Raw genomic sequence first — 10,598 nt, forward strand, 5'->3', positions numbered from 1 at the left:
ACACCAAGAGCCTTAAATATGCCTGACATACAAGTAAAGTTTGACACGTTGCCATGGGAACAGCGTTAGAGATGTCAAAAATTCCTTCGCAATTTAGCGTCTACAATGTCTCAGCATCATGTTGACAACTTCTGGTGTGAATTGCATTATTTCCCTAGAAGGAGTATTAAAAAGAACATTGCATGCGACTGTCAGGCTTAAATAAGCCTTTAAAATGAAAGTAAAAAGTTTGACGCGTTGCCATGGGAACAGCGTTTGAGATATCAAAAATCCCTTCAATATTTATCATCTACAATGTCTCGGCATCATGTTGACCACGTTTGGTGTCAATCGCATGAAAATCCTAGAAGGAGTATTTAAAAGTTAACTGTATGGAACTGAAAGGCTTAAATATGCCTTTAAAATGAAAGTAAAGTTTGACGCGTTGCCATGGGAACAGCGTTTGAGATATCAAAAATCCCTTCGCAATTTATCATCTACAATGTCTCGGCATCATGGTGACCACTTTTGGTGTCAATCGCATGAAAATCCTAGGAGGAGTATTTAAATGAACATTGCATGGAACTTTCAAAAAAATCCAGCTTTGTGACTGCAACACTTCCTGGCGCCTGCTGGTGGCGCTATACCCGGGAGTCACAATAGGCACATCGATGCGATCGGAATCTTTAGACGAACAAACACCCCGCGTGTCATTACAATAAGACATTTTTTGCCTTAGATATTAGACACTTCCTGTTTCTCTGATTTCGCCACAACTTTGTCGGCTCGCCATGGCAGAACCGTTCGAGATATCAAAAATCCCTTCGCAATTTAGCAAGTCCAATGTCTCGACATCATGTTCACCACTTTTGGTTTCAATCGCATGCATCCTCTAGGAGGAGTATTCAAAAGTTTACCGCATGCATTTTTTAAACAATCCAAAATGGCGGACTTCCTGTTTGGCGGAGCTAAAATGTTAGAGGGCGAAAGTTGTTCGGGTCGATGAGATCTATATGTGTACCAACTTTCGTAAATGTGCGTACATGTTTGCCCGATCTGCGCACTACTGTTTGTTTTTGCATTACAGGGGGCGCTACAGAGCCCCCGTGCCACGCCCGTGGTCCAGCCTTTGCCCGGACCTGATGGCCGACGACTCTGACGTGTGTGCCAAATTTCAAGAGTTTTCGAGTATGTTAAGGCACCCAAAGTGGCCAAAAGTGTTAAAAAAAAATAAAAATAAAAAAAAAAATAATAATCCTAAGGAAAACAATAGGGCTTCGCACCTTTCGGTGCAGGCCATTCTGGCCTGCTCCTCGGTGCTCGGGCCCTAATAATAAAAATAATAATCCGAGCAAAACCAATAGGGCTTCGCACCTTTCGGTGCAGGCCATTCTGGCCTGCTCTTCGGTGCTCGGGCCCTAATAATCCGAGCAAAAACAATAGGGCTTCGCACCTTTCGGTGCAGGCCATTCTGGCCTGCTCCTCGGTGCTCGGGCCCTAAATATAGCTGCAAGCAGCAATGGCGGGCCCTCGCACGTTTTTTTTACCGCTACACGGTGCGTCCGAGAAAACGATGCACGGTGGGCAAGGGCATCAAGTGGGTAAATATCAGTGGGCTATTTAATGTTGTTACTGAGCCATTTGGGGACTGTAGGTAAAAGAAAAGTAAAGTTTGACGCGTTGCCATGGGAACAGCGTTCGAGATATCAAAAATCTCTTCGCAATTTATCATCAACAATGTCTTGGAATCTTGTTGACCACTTCTCGTGTCAATTGCATGATTATTCTAGAAGGAGTATTTAAAAGTTCACTGCATGCAACTGTAAGGCTTAAATATGCCTTTAAAATGAAAGTAAAGTTTGACGCGTTGCCATGGGAACAGCGTTCGAGATATCAAAAATCCCTTCGCAATTTATCATCTACTATGCCTCTGCATCATGTTGACCACTTCTCATGTCAATCGCATGAAAATCCTAGAAGGAGTATTTAAAAGAACATCACATGGAACTGTCAAAAAAATCTACCTTTTTGACTGCAACACTTCCTGGCGCCTGGTGGTGGCGCTATACCCGAGACTCACAATAGGCACATCGATGCGATTGGAATCTTCAGACGAACAAACGCCCCGCATGTCATCACAATAAGACATTTTTTGCCTTAGATATTAGACACTTCCTGTTTCTCTGATTTCGCCATGACTTTGCCGCTTCGCCATGGCAGAACCGTTCGAGATATCAAAAATCCCTTCGCAATTTAGCAAGTACAATGTCTCGACATCCTGTTCACCACGTTTGGTGTCAATCACATGAATCCCCTAGAAGGAGTATTTAAAAGTTCACCGCATGCATTTTTTAAACAATCCAAAATAGCCGACTTCCTGTTGGGCGGAGCTTAAATGTTAGAAGGCGAAAGTTGTTCGGGTCGATGACGTCTATATGTGTACCAACTCTCGTACATGTGCGTACATTTTTGCCCGATCTGTGCCCCAATGTTTATTTTTGAATTACAGGGGGCGCTACAGAGCCCCCGTGCCACGCCCGTGTTCCAGCCTTTGGATTTCTGCGATGACGGACGAATCTGACGTCTGTGCCAAATTTCAAGAGTTTTCGAGTATGTTAAGGCACCCAAAAAGTCCAAAAGTGTTGAAAAAAAAAATAAATAAATAAATAAATATAGCTGCAAGCAGCGATGGCGGGCCCTCGCACGTTATTTTACCGCTATACGATGCCTCCGAGAAAACGATGCACGGTGAGCAAGTGCATCAAGTGGGTAAATATCAGTGGGCTATTTCATGTTGTTATTGACCCCGTTTGGGGACTGTAGGTAAAAGAAACCCCACATTTTAGACAAATGGGGGCGCTGGTGAGCCACTTAAGAGACACGCCTATGTCTGAACTTTTTGTGCACACTTAACAGTCAACAACTCTGATGTGTGTGCCAAGTTTTAGGTTAATCTAAGCACGCCAAGAGCCTTAAACATGCCTGAAATTAAAGTAAAATTTGACGCGTTGCCATGGGAACAGTGTTGAAGATATCAAAAATCCCTTCGCAATTTATCATCTACTATGCCTCGGCATCATGTTGACCACTTTTGGTGTCAATCGCATGAAAATCCTAGAAGGAGTATTTAAAAGAACATTGGATGGAACTGTCAAAAAAATCCACCTTTGTGACTGACACACTTCCTGGCGCCTGGTGGTGGCGCTATACCCGAGACGCACAATAGGCACATCGATGCGTTCGGAATCTTCAGACGAACAAACGTCCTGGGTATCATTACAATAAGAAATTTTTTGCCTTAGATATTAGACACTTCCTGTTTCTCTGATTTCGCCATGACTTTGTCGCTTCGCCATGGCAGAACCATTCGAGATATCAAAAATCCCTTCGCAATTTAGCAAGTACAATGTCTCGACATCATGTTCACCTCGTTTGGTGTCAATCGCATAAATCCCCTAGGAGGAGTATTTAAAAGTTCATCACATGCGTTTTTTAAACAATCAAAAATGGCCAACTTCCTGTTGGGCGGAGCTAATAGGTTACAGTGCGAAAGTTGTTCGGGTCGATGAGTTCTATATGTGTACCAACTCTCGTACATGTGCGTACATTTTTGCCCGATCTGTGCCCCAATGTTTGTTTTTGAATTACAGGGGGCGCTACAGAGCTCCCTTGCCACGCCCGTGGTCCGGCCTTTGCCCGGACCTGATGGCCGACGACTCTGATGTCTGTGCAAAATTTCAAGAGTTTTTGAGTATGTTAAGGCCCCCAAATTGCCCCGAAACGTAAAAAAAAATAAAAAAAAAAATAATAATAATAATAAAAATAATAATCCGAGCAAAAACAATAGGGCTTCGCACCTTTCGGTGCAGGCCATTCTGGCCTGCTCCTCGGTGCTCGGGCCCTAATAAATATAGCTGCAAGCAGCAATGGCGGGCCCTCGCACGTTTTTTTACCGCTACATGGTGCGTCCGAGAAAACGATGCACGGTGGGCAAGGGCATCAAGTGGGTAAAATATCAGTGGGCTATTTAATGTTGTTTCTGAGCCATTTGGGGACTGTAGGTAAAAGAAACCCCACATTTTAGACAAACAGGTGCACTAGTGAGCCACTTAAGAGACACGCCTATGTCTGACCTTTTTGTCAACACTTAACAGCCGAAAACTCTGATGTGTGCAGAGATGTATAGTAACGAAGTAGAACTACTTCACTACTGTACTTAAGTACTAATAGGCAGTATCTGTACTCTACTGAAGTATTATTTTTTTCTCCTACTTCCACTTTTACTTCAGTACATATTTTCGATGAGTTTAATACTTTTACTCCAATACATTTTTTATGTGCTGCATAGTTACTCGTTACACTCAAATGTTACGAATCATTCCAAACCTACATTATCACTGCCGGAGCGGTGATACACATTAGAAACACACACAGATTGTGGTCTAAACCAATAGGAGATAGTGAAGAGCGGACCCCTCCCTCCCTCTCACTCACAAATATGAGCCGCAGTTGTGGACAAATGTGAAGTGAAGAGAGAACCAAAGTGCACGAGAGAGACCGATAGAGAGAAAGAATTTGCGAGAAAGGGCGAGTGTGCGCGAAAGAAGGAAACCTAAATACATTGAAACATCTTGTACCTTTACCTATTACCATTACATCGACTAATATTTTATTAATTCTGAATTCTCTATTGCCATATTAGTTAAATTAATCTGAACATTCCTGTCCTTGTACTCCTGCTACAGCCGAAGCAATTGTGAGTGTCCTTTAGCTTAAACATTTGAAATAATATAAACAATATTATATTCAAACTTTTGACTGTTTTCTTTAATAACTACATTACACAATACTTGTACTTTTACTTTGAGTACTTGAGTAGTATATTTTAAAATAAACTACTTGCAATACTTAAGTACAAAACATGTTTAATACTTCAGTACTTCCACTTAAGTGGTGTGCTCACTTTTTTGATAGAGCACTTGTACTTTTACTCAAGTCTGGGTCCCTAGTACTTTATACATCTCTGGATGTGTGTGCCAAATTTAAAGTTCAACTAAGCACGCCAAGAGCCTTAAACATGCCTGAAATTAAAGTAAAGTTTGACGCGTTGCCATGAGAACAGCGTTCGAGATCATCTATCGAGATCATCTATCATCATCTACAATGTCTCGGCATCATGTTGACCACTTCTGGTGTCAATCGCATGAATCCCATACGAGGAGTATTTAAAGGTTCACAGCATGTAACTGTCAGCCTTAAATATGTGTAAAAATGAAAGTAAAGTTTGATGCATTGCCATGGGAACAGCGTTTGAGATATCATAATCCCTTCGCAATTTATCATCTACAATGTCTCGGCATCATGTTGACCACTTCTCGTGTAAATCGCATGAAAATCCTAGAAGGAGTATTTAAAAGTTAACTGTATGGAACTGAAAGGCTTAAATATGCCTTTAAAATGAAAGTAAAGTTTGACAGGTTGCCATGGGAACAGCGTTTGAGATATCAAAAATCCCTTCGCAATTTATCATCTACAATGTCTCGGCATCATGTTGACCACTTCTCGTGTAAATCGCATGAAAATCCTAGAAGGAGTATTTAAAAGTTAACTGTATGGAACTGAAAGGGTTAAATATGCCTTTAAAATGAAAGTAAAGTTTGACAGGTTGCCATGGGAACAGCGTTTGAGATATCAAAAATCCCTTCGCAATTTATCATCTACAATGTCTCGGCATCATGTTGACCACTTCTCGTGTAAATCGCATGAAAATCCTAGAAGGAGTATTTAAAAGTTAACTGTATGGAACTGAAAGGCTTAAATATGCCTTTAAAATGAAAGTCAAGTTTGACGCGTTGCCATGGGAACAGCGTTTGAGATATCAAAAATCCCTTCGCAATTTATCATCTACAATGTCTTGGCATCATGGTGACCACTTTTGGTGTCAATCGTATGAAAATCCTAGAAGGAGTATTTAAAAGAACATTGCATGGAACTTTCAAAAAAATCCAGCTTTGTGACTGACACACTTCCTGGCGCCTGCTGGTGGCGCTATACCCGGGAGTCACAATAGGCACATCGATGCGATCGAAATCTTCAGATGAACAAACACCCCGCGTGTCATTACAATAAGACATTTTTTGCCTTAGATATTAGACACTTCCTGTTTCTCTGATTTCGCCACAACTTTGTCGGCTCGCCATGGCAGAACCGTTCGAGATATCAAAAATCCCTTCGCAATTTAGCAAGTCCAATGTCTCGACATCATGTTCTCCACTTTTGGTGTCAATCGCATGATTCCTCTAGGAGGAGTATTCAAAAGTTCAACGCATGCATTTTTTAAACAATCCAAAATAGCTGACTTCCTGTTGGGCGGAGCTTAAATGTTAGAGGGCGAAAGTTGTTCGGGTCGATGAGATCTATATGCGTACCAACTCTCGTACATGTGCGTACATGTTTGCACGATCTGTGCATCAATGTTTTTTTTTGCATTACAGGGGGCGCTACAGAGCCCCCGTGCCACGCCCGTGTTCCAGCCTTTGCCCGTTCGCAATGACGGACGACTCTGACATCTGTGCCAAATTTCAAGAGTTTTCGAGTATGTTAAGGCACCCAAAATGCCCAAAAGTGTTAAAAAAAATAAAAATAAAAAAAAAAAAATAATAAATTCGAGCAAAACCAATAGGGCTTCGCACCTTTCGGTGCAGGCCATTCTGGCCTGCTCCTCGGTGCTCGGGCCCTAAAAATAATAATCCGAGCAAAAACAATAGGGCTTCGCACCTTTCGGTGCAGGCCATTCTGGCCTGCTCCTCGGTGCTCGGGCCCTAAATATAGCTGCAAGCAGCGATGGCGGGCCCTCGCACGTTTGTTTACCGCTACACGGTGCCTCCGAGAAAACGATGCACGGTGGGCATGTGCATCAAGTGGGTAAATATCAGTGGGCTATTTAATGTTGTTTCTGAGCCATTTGGGGACTGTAGGTAAAAGAAACCCCACATTTTAAACAAACGGGGGCACTAGTGAGCCACTTAAGAGACACGCCTATGTCTGACCTTTTTGTCAACACTTAACAGCCGACAACTCTGATGTGTGTGCCAAATTTAAATTTAATCTAAGCACGCCAAGAGCCTTAAATATGCCTGAAATGAAAGTAAAGTTTGACGCGTTGCCATGGGAACAGCGTTCGAGATGTCAAAAATTCCTTCGCAATTTAGCATCTACAATGTCTCAGCATGATGTTGACCACTTTTGGTGTCAATCGCATGAATCCCATACAAGGAGTATTCAAAAGTTCACAGCATGTAACTGTCAGTCTTAAATATGTGTAAAAATGAAAGTAAAGTTTGACACGTTGCCATGGGAACAGAGTTGGAGATATCAAAAATCCCTTCGCAATATATCGTCTACAATGTCTCTGCATCATGTTGACCACTTTTGGTGTTGACACTTCCTGTTTCTCTGATTTCGCCATGATTTTGCCACTTCGCCATGGCAACACCGTTCGAGATATCAAAAATCCCTTCGCAATTTAGCAAGTCCAATGTCTTGACATCATGATCACCACATTTGGTGTCATTTGCATGAATCCCCTAGGAGGAGTATTCAAAAGTTCACCGCATGCATTTTTTAAACAATCCAAAATGGCGGACTTCCTGTTGGGCGGAGCTAAAATGTTAGAGGGCGAAAGTTGTTCGGGTCGATGAGATCTATATGTGTACCAACTTTCGTAAATGTGCGTACATGTTTGCCCGATCTGTGCACTCCTGTTTGTTTTTGCATTACAGGGGGCGCTACAGAGCCCCCGTGCCACGCCCGTGTTCCAGCCTTTGGCTTTCGGCGATCACGGACGACTCTGATGTCTGTGCCAAATTTCAAGAGTTTTCGAGTATGTTAAGGCCCCCAAAATGTCCAAAAGTGTTGAAAAAAAAAAAAAAAAAAGAAATAAAAATAAATATAGCTGCAAGCAGCAATGGCGGGCCCTCGCACGTTTTTTTACCGCTACACGGTGCGTCCGAGAAAACGATGCACGGTGGGCAAGGGCATCAAGTGGGTAAAATATCAGTGGGCTATTTAATGTTGTTTCTGAGCCATTTGGGGACTGTAGGTAAAAGAAACCCCACATTTTAGACAAACAGGTGCACTAGTGAGCCACTTAAGAGACACGCCTATGTCTGACGTTTTTGTCAACACTTAACAGCTGAAAACTCTTATGTGTGTGCCAAATTTAAAGTTCAACTAAGCACGCCAAGAGCCTTAAACATGCCTGAAATTAAAGTAAAGTTTGAAGCGTTGCCATGGGAACAGCGTTCGAGATGTCAAAAATTCCTTCACAATTTATCATCTACAATGTCTCGGCATCATGTTGACTACTTCTCGTGTAAATCGCATGAAAATCCTAGAAGGAGTGTTTAAAAGTTAACTGTATACAACTGAAAGGCTTAAATATGCCTTTAAAATGAAAGTAAAGTTTGACGCGTTGCCATGGGAGTAGCATTTGAGATATCAAAAATCCCTTCGCAATTTATCATCTACAATGTCTCGGCATCATGGTGACCACTTTTGGTGTCAATCGCATGAAAATCCTAGAAAGAGTATTTAAAAGAACATTGCATGGAACTTTCAAAAAAATCCAGCTTTGTGACTGACACACTTCCTGGCGCCTGCTGGTGGCGCTATACCCGGGAGTCACAATAGGCACATCGATGTGATCGAAATCTTCAGATAAACAAACACCCCGCGTGACATTACAATAAAAAATTTTTTGCCTTAGATATTAGACACTTCCTGTTTCTCTGATTTCGCCACAACTTTGTCGGCTCGCCATGGCAGAACCGTTCGAGATATGAAAAATCCCTTCGCAATTTAGCAAGTACAATGTCTCGACATCATGTTCACCACTTTTGGTGTCAATCTCATGCATCCTCTAGGAGGAGTATTCAAAAGTTCAACGCATGCATTTTTTAAACAATCCAAAATAGCTGACTTCCTGTTGGGCGGAGCTTAAATGTTAGAGGGCGAAAGTTGTTCGGGTCGATGAGATCTATATGCGTACCAACTTTCGTACATGTGCGTACATTTTTGCCCGATCTGTGCCCCAATGTTTGTTTTTGCATTACAGGGGGCGCTACAGAGCTCCCTTGCCACGCCCGTGGTCCAGCCTTTGCCCGGACCTGATGGCCGACGACTCTGACGTCTGTGCCAAATTTCAAGAGTTTTCGAGTATGTTAAGGCACCCAAAGTGGCCAAAAGTGTTAAAAAAATAAATAAATAAATAAATATAGCTGCAAGCAGCGATGGCGGGCCCTCGCACGTTTATGTACCGCTACACGGTGCCTTCGAGGAAAACGATGCACGGTGGGCAAGTGCATCAAGTGGGTAAATATCTGTGGAGTATTTCATGTTGCTACTGACCTATTTAGGTACTGTAGGTAAAAGAAACCCCACATTTTAGACAATCGGGGGCGCTAGTGAGCCACTAAATAGACAGGCCTTTATCTGACCTTTTTGTCAACACTTAACAGCCGACAACTCTGATGTGTGTGCCGAATTTAAAGTTAATCTAAGCAGGCCAAGAGCCTTAAATATGCCTGAAATAAAAGTAAAGTTTGACGCGTTGCCATGGGAACAGCGTTCGAGATGTCAAAAATTCCTTCGCAATTTATCATCTACAATGTCTCGGCATCATGTTGACCACTTTTGGTGTCAATCGCATGAAAATCCTAGAAGGAGTATTTAAAAGAACATCGGATGGAACTGTCAAAAAAATCCACCTTTGTGACTGACACACTTCCTGGCGCCTGGTGGTGGCGCTATAACCGGGAGTCACAATAGGCATATCGATGCGATCGGAATCTTCAGACGAACAAACACCCCGCGTGTCATTACAATAAGACATTTTTTGCCTTAGATATTAGACAATTCCTGTTTCTCTGATTTCGCCATAAGTTTGTCGCCTCGCCATGACAGAACCGTTCGAGATATCAAAAATCCCTTCGCAATTTAGCAAGTCCAATGTCTTGACATCATGATCACCACGTTTGGAGTCAATCCCATGTATCCCCTCGGAGGAGTATTCAAAAGTTCACCGCATGCATTTTTTAAACAATCCAAAATGGCCGACTGCCTGTTGGGCGGAGCCTAAATGTTAGAGGGCGAAAGTTGTTCGGGTCGATGAGATCTATATATGTACCAACTTTCGTACATGTGCGTACATTTTTGCCCGATCTGTGCACTACTGTTTGTTTTTGCATTACAGGGGGCGCTACAGAGCCCCCCTGCCACGCCCGTGTTCCAGCCTTTGGCTTTCGGCGATGACGGACGACTCTGACGTGTGTGCCAAATTTCAAGAGTTTTCGAGTATGTTAAGGCCCCCAAAATGTTCAAAAGTGTTAAAAAAAATAAAAAAAAAATAATAATAATAATAATAAAAAATATAGCTGCAAGCAGCAATGGCGGGCCCTCGCACGTTTTTTTACCGCTACATGGTGCGTCCGAGAAAACGATGCACGGCGGGCAAGGGCATCAAGTGGGTAAAATATCAGTGGGCTATTTAATGTTGTTTCTGAGGCATTTGGGGACTGTAGATAAAAGAAACCCCACATTTTAGACAAACAGGGGCACTA

This window comes from Misgurnus anguillicaudatus, chromosome 1 (genome assembly GCF_027580225.2).
Source record: "Misgurnus anguillicaudatus chromosome 1, ASM2758022v2, whole genome shotgun sequence".
Classification (NCBI taxonomy): Eukaryota; Metazoa; Chordata; class Actinopteri; order Cypriniformes; family Cobitidae; genus Misgurnus; species Misgurnus anguillicaudatus.